Below are 19,873 nucleotides of genomic sequence, written 5' to 3' on the forward strand. Positions count from 1 at the left end.
CACAACAAGACGAACCCCAGTTACAGGTAAGGAAACTTGTTTTTCGCCATCATTGTCCTGAGCAGTCCCACAGGGGAGTCTGCCAAGCTGTATCCGCTAAGGCGGTGGGGGAGCACTCAAGCAAACATGTCATGCAAAACAGCAGTGCCCACTGCAGCCTCCCTTCTAGCATTGATATCCACAGCATAATGTTTAACAAAAGTATCTTTGGAAGACCATGTAGCAGCTCTGCAGATATCCTGCAATGGGATGCCTTTGAAAAAAGCAGAAGAAATTGCTTGGGCTTTACTGGAACCTCATAAGCCACCTTAATGCGACGGTCACCTCCAGAATAGATTTCTGTAACTACGCAAGCCTGCCTTGATCCGGAAATTGCAGCTGGTACAAAATGCAACTGCTAGCTTCCTCACTGGAACACCTTGGAGGGCCCACATCCAGCCTGTGCTGAGGCAGCTGCATTGGTTGCCAGTTGCATTCCAGATCTGGTTCGAGGTTCTGGTTTTGACCTTCAAGGCCGTACGTGGTCTGGGCCTGACATATTTGAGGCCTGTCACTATATGCCCCCCCCACAGGGCCTAACGCTCTGTGGGTGTGAATCTTTGGGTCATTCCCAGCTCCAGGGAAGCGCGCCTGGCCTCGACCAGGGCCAGGGCCTTTTCAGTCCTGGCCCCGACCTGGTGGAATGAGCTCCCAGAGGAGCTGCAGGCCCTGCAGGAGCTTTCAGTATTCCACAGGGCCTGCAAAATGGAGCTCTTCTGCCAGGTCTATGGTTGAGGCTGGGTGGCCCGGTAGATTGGGGCCCCTTCTATAGAAGTGGTGGTGGTGAATTACATCTTTAAAAGACTTAAAGAGATGGGAGTCCAAGAGGGCTGGGAGTTGGAAGTAGCCTCGGGCTGAGGCCTCCCCCCCTCTCCCAGCCGACAGCGGGGTCTCGGCCCAGCCAAAGGGGCAGTCCCGCCGTGTCCATGACAGTGCTGACTCATGTTCAATGTATGGTCTACTAAGACTCTGAGATCCTTTTTGCACATGCTACTGCCATCTTATATTGGTGTGTTTGGTTTTTCCTACCTAAACGCAGAACTTTACATTTGTCCCTACTGAACTTCATTTTATTCAGTTAAGCCCAGTTCTCGAGCCAAATCAAGATAATCCTGTATTCTGTTGCTGTCTTCAGTTGTGTTTGCTACAGTTTAGTATCATCTACAAATGTAATAAGTATCCCCTCTAATCCCTTATCCAAATCATTTATAAATATGTTGAACAACACAGGCCCCAGGACAGATCCTTGTCACTTTTTTCCAAGACGATGCTGAACCATTAACAAGTACCCTCTGTGTACGATTTGTCAACCAGTTATTGATCTACCTGACAGAATTAGGATCTATACCGCATTTTACCAACTTGTGAACAAGAATATCATGTGGAACCTTATCAAAAGCTTTACTGAAATCCAGATAAACTATGTCCATGGCATTCCCCTGATCCAGCAAGGTAGTCACTTTCTCTAAAAAAGAGATAAGGTTGTTCTCAATCAATCAATATTTATTCATGGTCGTTCAGACCAAAATTCAAATACATGCAATAATAAGGTTGGTCTGAACCTCTGTCCATTAGTTTTGACACTTCTTGGAGAACAGGTGAGATGCCAGATGACTGGAGGCGGGCAAATGTTGTCCCCATCATCAAGAATGGGAAAAAGGACAATCCGGGTAATTATCGCCCCATCAGCATGACATCTGTAGCTGGCAAGATTTTGGAACAAATAATCAAACACTTGGTCCTTGAGCAGCTGGAACTGAGAGCTGTGATTTCTAAGACTCAGCATGCGTTTTGCAAGAACAAGTCATGGACGCGGCGGGACTGCCCATTTGGCTGGGCCAAGGCCCCGCCGTCGGCTGGGAGAGGGGGGGGAGGCCTCAGCTTGAGGCTAGTGCCCGCTGTGTTTAATGTACAGCAGGCTTGCATTCTAATCTATTATAATTTCACTTTTTTGTTCTTGAAGTGGTCCTATGGCGTCCCTATTCTTTTTCTTGCTTGAAATATAACTAAAGAAGCCTTTTTTGTTATGTTTAGCATTTCTTGCTAGCCTAAGCTCGTATTGAGCTTTAGCTTTTCTAACACTTCCTCTAGAATTATTGATTATTTGTTTATACTCATCCTTGGTAATAAGGCCTTCCTTCCATTTCCTAAATGACTCTTTTTTATTCCTCAAATGTTTTGACAACAGCTTATGGAGCCAACTTGGCTTCCTTAGGTTCCTTCCATCTTTTCTTCTCAAGGGAATTGTTTGTGATTGAGCCTTCAGTATTTCACTTTTAAGAAACTCCCAGCCCTCCTGGACTCCCATCTCTTTAAGTCTTTCTGACCACGGGACTCTACGCATCATATCTTTATGTCTGTGATAATCAGCTTTCCTGAAGTCCGGTCTATACGTACGACTACGTAAAGGTTTTCTCTTTCCCACAACTGAAAATTCCAAAAGCACATGGTCACTGCTTCCAAGTGTGCCCACTACTTCCACCTCATCTACCAGTTCTTCCCTATTGATGAGAATCAAGTCTAAAATAGCAGAGCTCCTGGTTCCCCTCTCTGCTTTCTGCGAAATGAAGCTGTCGGCAAGACAAGTTAAGAATTTAACGGAGTTTGCATTTTTAGCAGAGTTGGTCTTCCAACGGATATCGGGTAACTGAAGTCACCCATGACCACTGTTTCCTCCTTTTTTGAAAATTGTGGAATTTGGTCTAGCAGTGTCCTCTGACTGGCTTGGTGGTCTATAGCAGACCCCCACAATAATACCACTTTCATTTCCTATTCCTTTTATATTTACCCAAATACACTCAACTGAACTTTCATGCTCGGGTACCTGTATTTCTTCACAAGTATAAAGATTCCTAACATATATTGATACACTTCCCTCTTCTTTTCTTGTCTGTCCCTTCTGAATAGATTGTACCCCTAAACTGTATTCCAATTGTGAGCATTATCCCACCAAGTTTCTGTGATGCAGCACAACATGGGTGGCTGATGTTTCTCATTGTTGTACTGAGTTGCAGATCAAATTTGTGGGTATGGGGGCTGCTGAGCCACATTGAAGCACCATATTCTACACCACCCCTACAGCTGAGCATCTAAGTGTTGTAGCAGATGCACCTCAAGTTATACCACATAATTTTTGGAGAATATTGTTTTGCATGTATATTTTTGCTGCTACATTGGTAAGATGGTAAGATAGCTCAAGGTCCTGTCCAGGGTAATGCCAACGTGTTTAAGTGTATGGTTGTAAGTAAGTTGGATGGCATTATACCCAACAAAGCTCATCAGATGAGGGATGCAGAGAAAAATCGCTTCCTTGTCCTTTCAACAGGAACAAGGAACACACCTAACAAACACACATCCTAGAGCTAAGATAGAACAGAAAAAAGATCTGTTGTTCTGTTTGTGAAATACTGGATGCTCTTGATATTCTAGTTGTCTTCAAACATTAGCTGAGCAAAGCCATTGTGCTCAAAGAAGGCTATTGAAGAAGAGGCATGTTATTAAATGCTGGTGCTTCATCTGAAATTCCACAAGAGGCTGAATACAGAGCACAAAGAATGGGATTGCAGTGAAGTCAATCCTAGGAGTCTACTACCTAGAATTTTATTGTATTTTAAAACAAAAAGGTAGTACACCAGGGAGGAGAGTGGACTCTGCCTTGTCCTGCACCAGACCTCTCTCCACTGTATATTTCTCTCACCATTTTTAAGGAAGAAGAGGAATGATCTTATGCCAAATAATAACCAGTTGCTTCTTTATACAGATAACTGCTTGTCCATGGTGGGGGGGAGGGGGAGGCATATTCGCTGATGAACAGTATGTCAGGTTGAAACAATATTGACAGTGTTTATAAAGCTGCCCTTTAGATTTTTGAACTGTGATACTGATTTTTATACCGGTCTAAATGGCTGTAAATAAACATCTTGGTCTTGATCTTGGTCTATAAAGCTGCCCTTTTCACAGATCAGCCATCTTGCAGGGGTTAACAATATGAAGTGCTTCTTCTGTTTTCTATTTTAGTGGAAGGTTTTCCTGCCTTCATTTTGTCTCAACTTCTGCGCTGCAAAAACATTTTTTCCTGTTTTATAAGCACCCTTAAGTCTTGTGAGAATCGGGGTTCAGCATTAGTGTCAGAAGAACTAAAGACGTGCCTTTTTATTTACAGTCATTTCCTCCTCTCTTCTCCTTCTCAACATGTCCTCTATACGGAGGGGGGGGGGGGCTGTGCCCTGTTCTTTTCTTAGAAATTCCTTTAAAAAAAATCAGAGGGATGTGATTCAGTTGGAATCCTTTATCTAAAAAAGAATCTAGTGAAGCATTGCATATCTTCCTTTAAAAAACACATCAGAGAACTCTTTGTATACAGCTTAAATGCTTTAAACTGCAATGTAGATCAGGTAGCTCAAACAGTAAGGGTTTAGCCTGGAAATTACAATGTTGGGAAGTCAAGGCTACCTGCTGGTCTATTTTTCCCCCTACACAGAGGTTTTTTTTCTTTTGAAAAGTTCTGAGCTGTAACCACCATCTTACCAATGTAGCAGTGAGGTACATCTGCTACAACACTTGGAAGCTCAGCTGTAGGGGTGGCGTATAGTAGAATATGGTGCTCCAGGATAGAATTAATACATCTAATACAGTGGAAATCATGTTATACTCACTCAGTAGGTGTGATATTCCACCATATTCCACCTCCCGGTCTGGTCAGCAAAGTTGGTTTCTGACCTTAGGCCATTTGCCTAACTCACAGCCCTTCCCCTGCGATTCCTGGGCTCTCTTTCATTCCGCAGCTACAACCCATCGTCCAGTAGTTTCATTCCCCCCACTGGGAACTCTGTCTTATCTACCAGTGTTCTTGATTCACAAGAGAGCAGGTCAGCACCAGGAAAGTGAGACAGGATGTCTCCTGTTTTTCACACCTAAGATCAAAGGCCCCTCTCTGTGAACTCCTGCCCAAACCTATAAAAGGTCAGGGAGATCATAGCTCTTTGTCTTTGTCAATGATTCCTACTCCTATCGTTTTATGCTCTGTACTGCTTAATGGACCTTATCAATAAAGACTGAAAGCCTTTTTCTACTCTACAGAGCCATGTTGTATTTTTATCTGAGAGGGGGTCTCACATGAATCAGAGTCTTCGTACGTGACAGTAGGGCAGACCAGAGACCACATAAGAATACAGATCAGTTAATTCTAGGCTGGTCATGCCGTGATGCTAGTGCTTGAGCAAACCAAGATTCAATTAAATTCAAACCTGAGGGGGAGAGAGTGTTAACCTTCTTGATGAATTCCAGTTCAGCACTTTACGTTGCACTCTCTCTTTGAAGTTCTTTTGCAGGAAAAGAGTAACATCTTGATCAGGAATAGTATCTCGTGATGGAGGTGAGAATGGAGGAGGAAGCGGACTAACGCTGAGCTTCCTCAGGGGATAACTGCAAATTGCTTTCCATCGTGGGGGGAGGGGAGAAAGAAATCGTGGTTTCTGGAGATTCTCAGACCATGGGGCAAACAGGCACTGAACTCAGACCTGCTCTTTAAGAGTCAGATTTTTGTGTGAAACCTTGTTACTCTGTAAAACTGTAGGAAGGCTAGAGCAACATTTTTCATGACTGCAGAAAAGGTCCTTATGTGTTTATGTATACTTCTTCAGACAGATTGAGGTGGGCAGCCATGTTGATCTGAAATGACAGAACATAATTTGACTCTAGCGGCACCTTTAAAACTATGAAAGCTTATTGAAGATGTTTTTCAGGAAGAGACTGTCATGTTTTCCAGAAAAGATATTGCACGTCAAAGGGCAAAAATGTGTTTATTATAGAGGCACGTTTCCTTTAACTCGGTAGACATTCTTATGCAGCAATTCCTGGACTGGAATGCCTTTTGTAATGTCTCAAAACAAAATCAACAACAACAACAAAGCCTTTGTGGCATTCAGTCGTTCCAAGTTGGCAACTAAAACCTAGACTAAGGTCAGTGCATTTGCATGCCTCTTCACAGGGCCCTCCTCATCCAGGGCTATCCTAATGCAGTGTGTCCCGTCTAGATGGATAATGTTAGCCTTGCCCAAGGATACTCCCCAAGCTGGACGACAACTCTCCACGTGAGGGCAGGCTAAGGTTTGATGATCCTGTATGTCTGGAGTGGGGTATCCGTGCAGGCACCTGTGCCTTGGGACAGTGGTCCCCAACCCACGGGCCGGGCCGCGAAGGCCTTGGCGCCGGGCCGTGGCTCCTTCTTCCCTCCCCCCCCGAAGCGAGAAGCTCGCCAGGCCGTGAGCAAATCGGCCGCCAAAGCGGCCTATTAGCTTGCGGCCCGGCAAGCTTCTTGTTTCAGGAGGGGGGGAAGAGAAGCTTGCCGAGCCGTAAGCTAATCGGCCGCCTTGGTGGCTGATTTGCTGGCGGCCCGGAAGGGCTGGGAGGGGGAGCCGCGGCTGCCGGCATGGCGGTGGCGCAAACGCGCGTGCATGGACTGCCGTGCATGCGCGTTTGCGCCCCTGCTGGGCGCAAATGAGCGTGCTCAGCAGTCTGCGCACGCGCGTTTGCGCTGGGGCTGCCGCGTATGCGCGGGCCCCCGGGCCACCCTCTCCCCCCACTCCAGAGCAGCGGTCCGCGGCAGCCAAAAGGTTGTGGACCGCTGCCTTGGGAAACAGGGAACTTACTAAATCTGCCTTTCCTGATGTCAGAAGGAAAGATGATCATTCTGGCTAGCAAAAAACCCTCTTCTTGAAAGTGAATTATCTAGTGTGCAAAGATAGGGATGTATTTCTCTATTGTTATTCCCCAGTGTTTTGGTGAATATGAACTAACTGCCTCAGATCTCAAAAACTGAATTTCCAGATCCTCCCGTCTATGGATAATCTGCAGCAAGATTGACTTCTTATCATGTCCAATCAGAGATAGATCTAATCCCAGGGGATTTCCAGACAACATAAATATTGTGAAATGTTTACCTAATGTAGGCATTATATTCCGGCCGCTCCGCATGACATCGCCCACATCCAGCATCTGGCCAGTTGACAGCTGCTACATCTTCCATTTTAAAGCGCAAGTTCGGGAATCGTATAAAGTGGATTCGCCAGCCTAAAAAGCACAATCTGCTGGTGGGCAACCAGCAGCCAACCAGCAAAAGGAATGTATGGAGGTTCAAACATGCTACAGTCATCTGCAATGTTCTGCCCTCGTACCCACCTCCCTTTCCATTGTTCCTGGGAACAGGAATTTTTCTTTTTAAAAATGGTGATGTGCATGGAGCAACAAATAGGTCGACACATGTGTAAGTGAGGCCAGAAATAAAAATATGAAAATTTTCTTCCACCCAAATCAGGAACTATTTTAATTTTTCAAAGGACTCGTGATCCCATAAGGGGTGGCATTCAAAAGGTGCTATGGATCTATGATTCTCTGCATAGGCATTGCAATGGATAAGTATGGATTTAACACACACAAAAATTAGCGGGCATCACAGGACCTTTAAACTGTGTCAAAATATGGAGGAAGGGCATTGGTTACCTGAATTGATTGACAGGGAGAAATGCGACACGTATAAGACATAATCAAGAGATTCTGACATTCTGCCCTTCCAAAACCAAACTCCTTCCAAATTAACCTCCCACCACCAGCCCCAGACACTGGGGAAGCTGCTGATGGAACTCCTTCACCAACCGCGGAGCTTGAACGTCCCCCGCATCCACCCATTCATGATCACCCATGGGGAATTCTTCCCAGTCCACCAAGTATTGTAGTTTGCCCCAATGCCACCTAGAGTCCAAAATCTGCTTCACTCCATAATGTGTTTCTTTATCCATGAAAGCAGGAATAGGAGCAGCAGAAGCAAGATGCCAATCATCAGGAGGCAGAGCTTTTTTCAGCAGGCTGGAAAGAAAAATGGGATGAACGTGTCTATAAGTCTTAGGCAATGCAAGTTCCACAGTCACTGCATTTATGACCCAAGTAACTTCAAATGGCCCCACAAATTTGGGCCCCAGTTTGCACGAAGGTTGCTGGCATCGCAAGTTCTTTGTAGACAGAAATGCCAGATCCCCCACCGCCCAAGCAGGGGACTCTCTCCTCTTTATCTCTCTCCTTTTATCAGTGAACTTCTTATAATCTCATTTTGCTTTTTCCAAATTCTCCACAATAAGGGGCCAAGCAGCCGCGATAGATGTTGCCCAACCCTGCAAGTCTTTGCCACAGTCAGGACTCTACCCAGGTGGAGACTGCCTGCAGATCAGTTCCATACACCACTTTAGAGGGAGACACCCCAGTTGAAGAATGTACTCCATTATTATACGCAAATTTGGCCAGGGGCAAGAGGGCCAGCCAATCGGACTGCTAATAGTTAATAAAGCACTGCAAATATTGTTCCAGAATCCGATTCACTCTTTCTGTTTGGCCATTCATTTTGGGGTGATAACCTGAGGTCAAAGCCTGTTTTACCCTCCAAGATCTCCAGAAGCTCCTGCCAGAACTTGGCAACGAACTGGCTTCTGCAGTCAGAGAGGCACTGATCCGGAAGACCATGCAGTGTGTACACGTGTTCCACAAACAGAGGCCAGCTTGGATGCTGAAGGCAACCCCGAGCAGGGAATGAAATGGGCTTGTTTTGAAAAAGCATCCACTACCACCCAAATCACTGTTTCCCATGGCTGGGAGAAAGATCGGTAATAAAGTCCATGGTAATTTCTTTGCCCAGATCCATTTGTATTCCACCTGCGGAAACAAGATAGCCCAAAAAATCCACACTTTGCTTGTGAAATTCACACTTAGACAGTTTGGCATACAGTTGATTGGCTTTTAAGCGCTTGATTTCCTCTCTCACCAGAGCCACATGCTTTCCCATAGCCTCTGAATATAGTAAAATATCATCCAAGAAACCAAAGCCCCTTTATAAAATAAATCATGCATCACTTCATTGATCACGTTCATGAACACACAGGGCGCGCCAGCCAAACCGAATGGCAACACACAATATTCAAATTGACCCAGAGGGGTGTTAAACTCAGTCAAATACTCTTGGCCTTTTTTTATTCTCACTCTGTAATAGGCTTCTCTTAAATCCAACTTGGTAAAAATCTTTCCCTTCCCCAACTGTCCCAACAAGTCCTTTATCAGGGGCAGAGGGTACACATTTGAAGTAGACACTGCATTCAAACCCCGATAATCTGTGCACAGCCGCAAGGCGCCGCCCTTTCTCTTCACAAAGACCACCAGGGCCGCCATGGGATATGTGGCCGGCCAAATGAAACCCCACACCAAATTCTTGTCAATGAAAGCATGTCGTTCCGTCATTTCTCTGGGGATCATTGAATACAGTTTTGCCTTGGGCAGCGGTTCCCCCGGCTTCAATTCAATGGCGCAGTCATTCTTTCGATAAGGGGGAAACTGGTCACATTCTTTCTCCTCAAAAACATCCTTCAAATCCCTATTTTCCCTGGACAAACCTGGGGCCTCATGGCTACACTTGGGCTTTTCTTGGGCAGCTTGATGACAATGAACCTGAGAACCCTGAATCTCAAGACTTTTCTGAGTGGCTCTGTCCCTACCCCCAGGGCTTGCACCAAAGATGAGTTTATAATAGTCCGGGTGCATCCACAGTCCAAAATGCCCTGGACCTTAACTGTCCTCCCCGTCTCCAGGATGAACAAAGTCATTGGGAGGAGGAGTAGGGGAACAGGATTTACCAACAGCTTGCCCTTGCCTCTGACCCACTGATGGGGCTGTCTCACGGCAGGTCTTCCTCGTTTCCCGACAGCTCTGATGCTTCGGTGTCCTCGAAGAAGACGTGTAATCCAAAGGCTCCAGCAACAGAGTCAGGAGCGCCTTCACCGTCTTCTTTCCAGCAGGCGCTCCCTTGCTTGGCCTTGGGGTACTCTTGCTAACAGGCTTGGTGTTGGGGTCTCTGGTCTCGATCCAGGCATCTTGGAACTCTTGGATGGGCAGTTGGCGAAGAAATGGTCCTGGCCTCTGCAGCCCAGACACAGCCCTTTCTCCTGGTGTCAGGCTCTCTCAGCAGCATCCGGCGTAGATGTTTTCGCAGGGGTGGACTTCTTCTGTGGCCCCAGTTTCTTTACATTTTTCGCCCTCTCACCTTCCAGGTGGGTCACCAGGCACATCCGCTTTTCCACTTCTCCAGCCAATCGGACCCAGCCCATGACCGTCTCCAAATTCATACATTTCTTCAAGAGATCCAAGCATAGGCCCCAGATTTTTAGAGGTATTTTACTATGCATTTTTTATAATGTACGCATCAATTATTCAATTTTATATATTTTAAATTTTGTACTGGCTCCCTGATTTTGCAATTTTCTACTGTGAAATGTTTTTTCTCGCTATCTGTTTTATCTGGCCACAGTGCTGTATTAAATAAATTTGATTTGATTTGATTTGACATAGGCCCCATCAGTAGGCCTCCACTCTCTGCGCCTCCACCCAGTCAGGCATGGCTGCCATCAATTTCCTGAACTCCCAGGTGTACTCGGCCAAAGTAATCGATCCTTGCTTCAGGCTTCTCAGATTCTCGCGCGCTGTCTCCACCTTGAACAGATCCTCGAATCTCTCCCTCATGGCACGAATAAAATGGTCATAGTTCCTGACTTCGGCGACTGCGTGCTTATACAAGCTGATGAACCACTTGGCTGCCTGTCTGTCCCTACAGTCACCTGCGAACCGCACCTGCTCTGCATCGTCCCTGAACGTGTGCCCATGTTCCACCATATAGCCTTGGATCAGAAAGGCATGGAACTCTTCAGGGTCACCTGAAAAATGAGTTCAAAAGCGGCCAGATCTCCATGGAGCACTGGGGGTTGGTTGGGACCAGGCTAGTCCTGTGGTGGCTGGTTCGGCACCGGTTGGTCCAGGGCCAGCAGCGCTGCTGGATCCTCCGCTGGATCCTCCGCTGGCACAACAGTTTCCTGGGGCCCTGGAAGTGGCTGGTCCAGGCCTTCCGGGTGCAGTACCGGATGCCCCATCTCTGCGAGGAAAAAACAGGCCCCTCTCCGGATCTCGGGGTCAGGATCTGTAGTCACCATTGCCTGGGAAGTGCTTTGCCATTCCGCTGGCATAAAGCTATTTTTATTAATGTGTGGAAATCCCATCATTGTTGCTATTTCCTGTTGGACTGATGCTGACCAGTTGGACACAAAGGCATCTTCCAGTAAATTAGAACCAGACTCCCCTGGCGGGGCTTAAAGGACAACCCAAGCCAGTACGTAAAACTTTGCTTCCATGCTCTTGTTGCAATCAGGGGCTGATCAAATTCTGCAACCAGGGTTTCTTTGCCTACACAGTTAGTGACCACAAGAAAGAGGCCTGTAATTTCTTAAAATGAAATCAATCAATTACTAAGTTGCTATCCCCCCCCCCCTGCCCTTGGTGCTACCAATATAAATATTGTGCTTTTGTCTTTAAACTCACACATGAGCTGGTCTCAGCAGTGGTGCAAATAAATCTAATAATAACAATAGAACAACAACAACGATAATAATATATACCTTGACATGGTCAGCATTGCTCACTTTATGTTCTACATCACAACCTGTCTGGTCTCTCTCCTCTCCCTTTCCTAGCTTGAAGAATGATGTGTGGGCATAGTGTGGAAGTGCTGGGGGTTGAAATCTGGGTTCAAATTCACACTCCAGTTAATGTTTGTTAGCCTGTCCTCCCTGATAGGGTTGTTGTAAGGATGAAATGGAGGGAGAACCACGTTTGCTGCCCTGAGAAAGGGTTGGATGGATGGGGGAGAGGGATGAATAAGAATTGTGTCCTGAAGTCCTAGGGTCCATGGGGAAATGTTACAAACCAGATTAACAGTTCATCCCAGATTAAAGAGTTAAACCCCCAAATCTCACTTTCTCCATTCACGTCTTCTGCTATATTCACTGCTTTTTGTGCAAATGTTTCTTTCCTTCATGCAAGGAGCTTTCTGTTCTGTGCCGCAAGAACAATTGTTCTGGGCCAGGTCAGTGTTCCATTAAGCAGAGTATATTATTTCCCAATAATGGCAGCAAGTAGGTGCTTCATTTTAGGAAAACAATAGCTATGGCATCATCTGTCTGACTTGACATTCATTCTCATTTTCCATTCACACTTGCAAACATTCTGAGAACACGTCTGATCTCCCTGGATTATTTTAGTTAATCTTTCACACCCTGAACAAGCATTAGCACCAGCCATAAAATCACGTGGGCATTTAGGGGCTAGAACCGGCATCCTGGCAGAACGTATAGGGTTGGATCTTGCCTACTATTCTGCTCCATGGCAGAGTAGACATTGGGATCCGAGTCTCATAGATCCTAGCCTGATGCTCTGTTAGACAGCATTGCCTCTGCCACCCTGGATGTGAATTAACATGACCCCCACACTGGTAGCCCCAGTTCCTGCCTGCTGTTTCCTGGCTTTCATTCTCTGCTGCCCTCGGCCCTAAAGTGGGGGACAAACATGAAATGTCTCTGTAGGATGGAGGTGCTAGCCTCTATCCTTATCCCACATGGTCAGAAACACAAAGAAAACAGATCTTATTAATTAATTTGTTTGTTTGTTTGTTTATATACCACTCTCCCTGGAGGCTCAGGGCAGTTTACAACAACCCTATCAGGGAGGACAGGCTGACAAACATACCTGCATGCCTCCAGCTACCATCTTGAACATACCAAACAATCCATTGTATACAGCCAGGCCAAGATACGTTACAATCGCATCTGCTCCAATCTCACAGATAGAGATTCCCACCTAAATGATCTACAACAAACCTTTTTGGAATTAAAGTACCCAGCCAGTGAGGTCAAGGAACAGATTCACAAAGCCAGAAGGATACTAAGAGAAAACCTGTTGGAAGACAGACCCAAAAGAGAAAGCAACAGAACACCATTAGTGGTTACATACAGCCCTCAGCTCAAGACAGTACAGTGACTTACAACCTCTACTGGATAATGACAATTTTCTTTCCCAAGTACCGGGGGGTAAACCTTTTCTTGCACACAGACAACCCCCCAATCTCTAACAACTCCTCACCCACCACAATGCAGCATCTAGTGTGAACATGGACACTGGTACTGGAGCTTGCAACAAACCCAGATGCCAACTTTGCTGCCACAGACACTCCCATGCCACAATCACTGGACCTAGCAATGTCACCTGCACCATTAAAGGCTTATTTTATTGCTCACCTTCTAACATTGTCTATGCCATCAAATGCCAGCAATGCCCCTCTGTTCTCTACATAGGGCAAACAGGTCAAACCCTCTGCCAAAAAAATTAATTTTGGAAATGTTTAAAAAGAGTCTGGATAGCCATCTGACAGAGAGACTGATTCTGTGACATTTCAAGGGGGCGGCAGGTTACAGTGGATGAGCGATTGGGATGTGAGTGTCCTGCAATAGTGCAGGGGGTTGGACTAGATGACCCAGGAGGTCCCTTCCAAATCTGTTATTCTATGATTCTAATGGACACAAATCTGACATCAAAAATCACAGGACTGAAAAACCTGTAGGGAAACACTTCAGTCTTCCAGGACATTCAATAAGGGACCTCAAAGTCGCTGTTTTATTGCAAATGAACTTCAAGAAAGGGAGATTGAAGAACTGCATGTCATTACAACACTCAAAACAATGGAATACCCTGGACTCAACAAGGACATGTGCATGCTAACCTCGTTCAACTCTTATATCCACATTCCTTATAATCCTCTCTTCTTTTTAATTTATTTTATTTGGGACAATATGACTGTAACGTGATGTTAGTAATATATCATGTATTTTAACTCTCTGGTCTCTGGACAAGATGGTTGCCAGCACAGCTTGTCACTTGCAGGGAGGCTTCCACACTTGGGTGGAAAGGGAGGGGACCAGCAACAACTGGGAAAGTATCTCCCATTAATGATTTACATGGACAATTTTATTTCTCCAAGGCTTTTGTGAACCACAACTGATCTCAAGGGGACTGATTGGCTGTCTTACATGGCAAGAACATCCCTTCAGAGGGATGTTTTGGCACTAGAAATTATGGCAGAGACAGACAGAAGAGGGGGCGGGAATCTGTGCTAAGCAACTTGGCTGCCCACATGTGGATAGAAAGAGAAGATGTTGGCAAATGAAGCTGTAATAATATCCGTGATGGGAAAAAAATTAGGACAAAATCGAGGTCTGTTTTAGCTGTAAGGGCAGCTGGTCGGCCTCTTCCCAAGGCCATAGAGCAGCTTCCAGACTAATATTGGAAACAAGCTGATGGAGCCTAAGGGCTTTCCTGCATGCCATCAAATTAGTGTCAGGCTCACCGGGTGAAGACGCTATATTCTGGCCACTCCAACCTCCTGGCCAGCAAACTACTCACTACATCCGCCATTTTAAAGCGCAAGTTGGTGAATCCCCAAAAGTGGATTCACCAACCAAAAAAGGGCTATCCCCTGGCAGACAACCAGCAAAAGTAAGGCATGGAGGCAAAGAAGTGTTACCTCCAGCTCAAATGTCCCGCCCTCGCACCCACCTCCCTCTCTGTTCTTCCGGGGATAGAAAGTGCTTTTTAAAAATGGAGAACAGCCTGGAGCAACAAATAGGCGGACACGCGCCTCAGCTGAAATTGTCTGTGCCTCTATGAATATGCAAAGAGGCATTTAAACGAATAAGTATATCTGTATTTTAAACCGGCGATCGCAGGAAGTTCACATGTCAATCAGCCATGCCAGGAGGGGATTGGTTGGCCAAGGTTATTGCCAGTGGTTGGCAGGGCAAAGCGCAATAAGCCAAAAGTATGTTGCTTTCTCTCCTCATGTTTCTGGCAGCAAGTGAGGAGTGCAACACGCACAAAGAGCGGCCTGATCCTGACATCGGGGGGACTGATCCCGACATTAACATTGGAGACAGCTCGAGAGGTGTAGAGAGCCGGTGAGTCGCTATTATTTCTCATGCTTTGCCAGACAGCAGGCTTCATGCGATAATGCCCAATGTGCGGAAAAGCCCTAAGTAATATCTGATTTTGAATAACTCTGCCCCAAGTATAAATATGGCAAAGGTTTTAGGCTTTTTAAATGGAGCAGAGGAGAATGTGACAATAAGAGCTCAGCCATTAAAGAGGCCAAAGGCCCTTGGGGGGCAGGGCAGACAGAGAGAGAGACTTAACAGATGTTTACCTGCTAATATTTCTTGTTGTTGTTAGTTGTGAAGTCATGTCCAACCCATCGTGACCCCATGGACAATGATCCTCCAGGCCTTCCTGACTGCTCCAGTGACTCCATCCAGCCACCTCATTCTCTGTCATCCCCTTCTTCTTTTGCCCTCGATCGCTCCCAGCATTAGGCTCTTCTCCAGGGAGTCCTTCCTTCTCATGAGGTGGCCAAAGTATTTGAGTTTCATCTTCAGGATCTGGCCTTCTAAAGAGCAGTCAGGGCTGATCTCCTCTAGGACTGACCGGTTTGTTCGCCTTGCAGTCCAAGGGACTCGCAAGAGTCTTCTCCAGCACCAGAGTTCACAAGCCTCAATTCTTTGACGCTCGGCCTTCCTTATGGTCCAACTTTCGCAGCCATACATTGCAACTGGGAATACCATAGCCTTGACTAGACGCAGTTTAGTTGGCAGGGTGATTTCTCTGCTTTTTAGGATGCTGTCTAGATTTGCCATAGCTTTCCTCCCCAGGAGCAAGCATCTTTTAATTTCTTTGCTGCAGTCCCCATCTTCAGTGATCTTGGAGCCCAGGAAAATAAAATCTGTCACCACCTCCATTTCTTCCCCATCTCTTTGCCAGGAATTGAAAGGGCTGGATGCCATGATCTTCATTTTCTTGATGTTGACTGCTAATATTAGGAATGTTCAAAACAGAATGAGGAAATTGGGTGCTGGAGATACATTTCAGCATTTCAGTTGGCAATGATTATCCCAGCAGAGATGGTGCTGTTCTGTTACGAATGAATGAATATTTAATTTCTCTACTGCCACTCCCCACATGGGCTTGAGGTAGTTCATAACAATAAAATGCATTTAATAAAATAAATTACAATAAAATACAATTACAATAAAATACAATTTTAAAAACCCATCCCCACCCCTTTCACCCCTTTCACATCCTCCACCAGCTCCCTGGACTGGAGATGCCATTAGAGTAGGGAGAGCCAAGAAGGAGGAGATGGAGCTCCCTTTATGGAACTCTGGATTGCCCTGATCTCAGCCATCAGCTTACTGCAGTGGTTCCCAAACATTTTCAGGCTCCTAGGCCACACACACACACACACAAACATTCCTCTTTCCTGGTGTCAGGTCTGCTGCAAATTCAAAACAAATTCTACCGCCTACACTACTTTTTTAGTTGTTGTGCAGCGGCCATATTTTAGTCTGAAAAAAAAAGTTCTTTGTAAAAGTCACTTTGGGTTCTCATTGGGGAGAAAGACAGATACAGGAAGAAAGAGAGAGGGAAAGAGAAGTAAGCAGTGGTGATCCCTGGCCCCAAAGAAGCATGTCAGTCCTCAACGAGGGCCAGAGCTTTTTCCGTCCTGGCCTCCACCTGGTAGAACGAGCTCCCAGAAGAGATCAGGGCCCTGTCCGAACGCCCACAATTCCTCAGGGCCTGCAAAAAGGAGCTCCTCCACCAGGCATTTGCCGGAGACCGACCAAACCCAATAACATCCACAGGTCCCCCTCAGACATCCCCTCCATGGCCTGAACCAGCCTGGCCTCTCTGGGGGTCTTACCTAAGTTGCCATTCCTGTTATATTGTTATTGATCAAGACCATTGAAATTGTGCTTATTTAGAACCACTGTTGGATTATTGTTGATGTTATTTTTGACTATGTTCTATGTTTAGGTTGTTCCATCACCCCACAATGTTATATGTAATCCACCCTGAGCGGTATGGGAGGGCAGTATAAAAATCTAATTAATAAATAAATTTAAAAAATTTAAAAATGTGAGACTGGGTGGTAATTGGCAGGATCAAGCCAACTGGCCAGAGAGGGTCAATCAACCAGAAAAGAGGAATAAGCTGTTCCACACCGTTGTAGGTGGTATAAGTGCCACTTCCCCAACGTTCAGTCTCTCCAGGGACATCCCTTTGCCTCTTCCGGGTGACACGTAATGGCTGCCCCAGGGCTCCCAGGTGTTCCTCCACCCACCCACCCCGCTGCCACTGGTGGGGGATGGGGCCTGTCTTTTTACAAAGCTAGCCCTGGAACAGAGCAGAGGGAAGGCAGCCTTGAACTTCATCTATTCTGGTGGCCTCTTGACACAGTGGAGCTGGAGAAGGTGCATCTTCAGCCCCACCCCTAACAAACTAGAGGTGGTCTAGCTTCCTTCCAAGGAGAGACACACAGCACCTTCCTAAGCAGAGTCACACCCCTCTAAGGATTATTTCATTTGGGATCTTCCGTTTAAAAAGACCAAGTTGGATTCTGCTGCCTAAGGCATCAACAACCATGTATTTTCTGTGAACTCCCATCTTGCCCTAGGAAAGTTCATTCCTGGGGGCTGTGGGCCCCACATGTGGGTCTGAAAGATAGAACGAGAAGGGTACAAGGGGGAAATCTGCCATAAACTGTTATTGTTCTCCCGGGTTAAATGTCTTGAACTAGTTCAATTCATAGGGGATACATTTCCCAATAAGATACATGAGCCATGATGTTCCTATGGAAACTTCATCTTCCGAGGTGTTTGAAGGCCAGCTGCTGTCAGACAAACTTATCTTTATACATATTTACAGGTTTCTTGGACTCTGTCTGGCCCTTGTTGGAAACAGGATGCTGGCCAAGACGTTCTCTTGGTCTGATCCAGGAATCCTCACATTCATTTAGGACCACCAAAGTGAAATGGAACCACCACCCGTAAACACACGTGCATTCCGTATTTGCTGAAAACAAGACCAGATAGAGGAGAGTAGACCTTGATGGTGACAACGCTCCATGCTCACTTGTCAAGGACAGGTAGTCAAAACTGTTCTAGTGCCTCAATCCTGGGTAACTCCAAGCCACCTCACAAAAAGCCATTTTGGCACAGTGGTTAGAGTTTCAAACTTGGATCTGGAAGAGCCAGGTTCAAATCTCTACTGGGCCATCGAAGCTCCCTGGGTGAGTCAGTGACACAAGCTCAGGTTATCTTTTCTCACAGGGACCTTGTCAGGATAAAATGGAGGTAGAGATGTCAACTTCTTTGGTTCTCCCTTCAACAGTCAGGTAGGGCATAAATTATGTTCACTGCCATTGCTGAAAACAAGCAGAGGACACCCCCTCCCCTCGCACACCAAAGTCAACGTATATTTATTTTGGTCAGTGACAAAACAGTAAAATACAATAGAAGATTGACTAAAAATTCCAAAATACTTCATATATTCAATTCGTCGTAACCCAGGCACTTCTACATTTAATTGCTAATCTTGAATATTTGGCAATAATGTAGGATAAATTCTTATTTTTATCTGCAAGGAGTTCCTGTAATTTGGCTTGTCTTGAAGTAGTGAACATGGAATACAGCAGTTCCTGACGCAATTGGTTGTCAATACAGCAATCAGAAATCCCGTGTTCTCGATGTTACCATTCTGGCATATGCAAGGATGTTCCTGGGGTGGAAGCTAATTATATTTTCCCTCTCCCCATGCTGAAGGGAGGGCCTTGTAGTACAGTAATGCAAATGCTCTTCTAAATTCAAAGAAAGATAGGGCATAAAAGATAAGAGAGGTGTCATATAGTGGATTATTGATTCTATTCAAATCATGCTTTCTACCTCCTGTATTCTTAGCTTTACCAATTTTTTGGTGTGGTCAAAACCCCAAGAGAGCAGAAATTGTTGGGATAGACCATAAAATCCTAACTTCCAGATGATGGCCTGAACCCATGGAGCAACAAACGAGTCTAATAATATTATGGAGAAAGAAGATCAGCCTCAGCCAATACAATATTCTCAACATTTGGTTTGCACTCTCTCCAGGCGAATTGTATTGGCGGTGATTGTCAGTGGTGCTCCATATAACATTTGCACCAGAGACTTAAGTGGCTCCCTACCATCTCATTCCCCCCCCCCATGCCCACTGCTGCAGCCGGCCTCCCCCAGGGCCTCCCATCAGCAGTGACAACGGGGTCCAGGATCTGATGGAACGTTTCCCCAAAGCCAATGAATGATGTGGCCCAGCTTTGTGCATTTCCCAGCTTCTGCCAGGACACAGAAAATGTCATTTGCCTCCATGTGCAAAGATAACATGATTGGTTTGAGTGGAATGTTAAATTTTCAGACTTTTCTTCAAACTGGGGTCATCCCAGGAGGCAATCAGTTTAATTCTTGTTTAAATGCTTCTGATTTAATGTATTTATTTAAAATTCTATTGAATACAATTTTATATGTTATTGTCTCACAAGTTATATATAAATTTAATAATAATCCTCCCAAGTTTGTGGAACTCTCTGTTTGTACTCAGTAGGTCCCCAATCTGCAGATTTAGATATCCACAAACTAGTCGAATAGAAGATGCGGGCAGATAAACAGTGGGTGGGTGGGAAGGAGAAAAGGCAGCAGGGAAGGATGAGAAGGGGTACGCTTGGAAGGCAGAAAGAGAAACACTGTGGGGAGGAGGATACAGGCTGATTACTGTCCATCTGGGGCCAGAAGAAGAAGAAGAAGAGTTGGTTCTTATGTGCCACTTTTCCCTACCCGAAGGAGGCTCAAAGCGGCTTACAGTCGCCTTCCCATTCCTCTCCCCACAACAGACACCCTGTGGGGTGGGTGAGGCTGAGAGAGACCTGATATCACTGCCTGGTCAGAACAGTTTTATCAGTGCCGTGGCGAGCCCAAGGTCACCCAGCTGGTTGCATGTGGGGGAGCGCAGAGTTGAACCCGGCATGCCAGATTAGAAGTCCGCACTCCTAACCACTACACCAAAC

General features: G+C 45.8%; 1 long non-coding RNA gene across 2 annotated transcripts in view; it reads right to left on the reverse strand.

Moving 5' to 3' along the window:
* LOC143819997 (uncharacterized) overlaps nt 1–19,873 on the reverse strand; it is a 61,055-nt gene that overhangs the window by 39,542 nt on the left and 1,640 nt on the right. The window contains exon 1 of one of the 2 annotated variants that reach the window (XR_013225193.1): nt 4,695–4,830. The exons of the other annotated variant lie outside the window; for it this stretch is intronic. This is a non-coding gene — a long non-coding RNA (uncharacterized LOC143819997). Of the gene's footprint in view, nt 1–4,694; nt 4,831–19,873 lie in introns of those variants that run through there. 2 annotated transcript variants of the gene reach the window in all.

This window comes from Paroedura picta, chromosome 10 (assembly GCF_049243985.1).
Source record: "Paroedura picta isolate Pp20150507F chromosome 10, Ppicta_v3.0, whole genome shotgun sequence".
Taxonomy (NCBI): Eukaryota; Metazoa; Chordata; class Lepidosauria; order Squamata; family Gekkonidae; genus Paroedura; species Paroedura picta.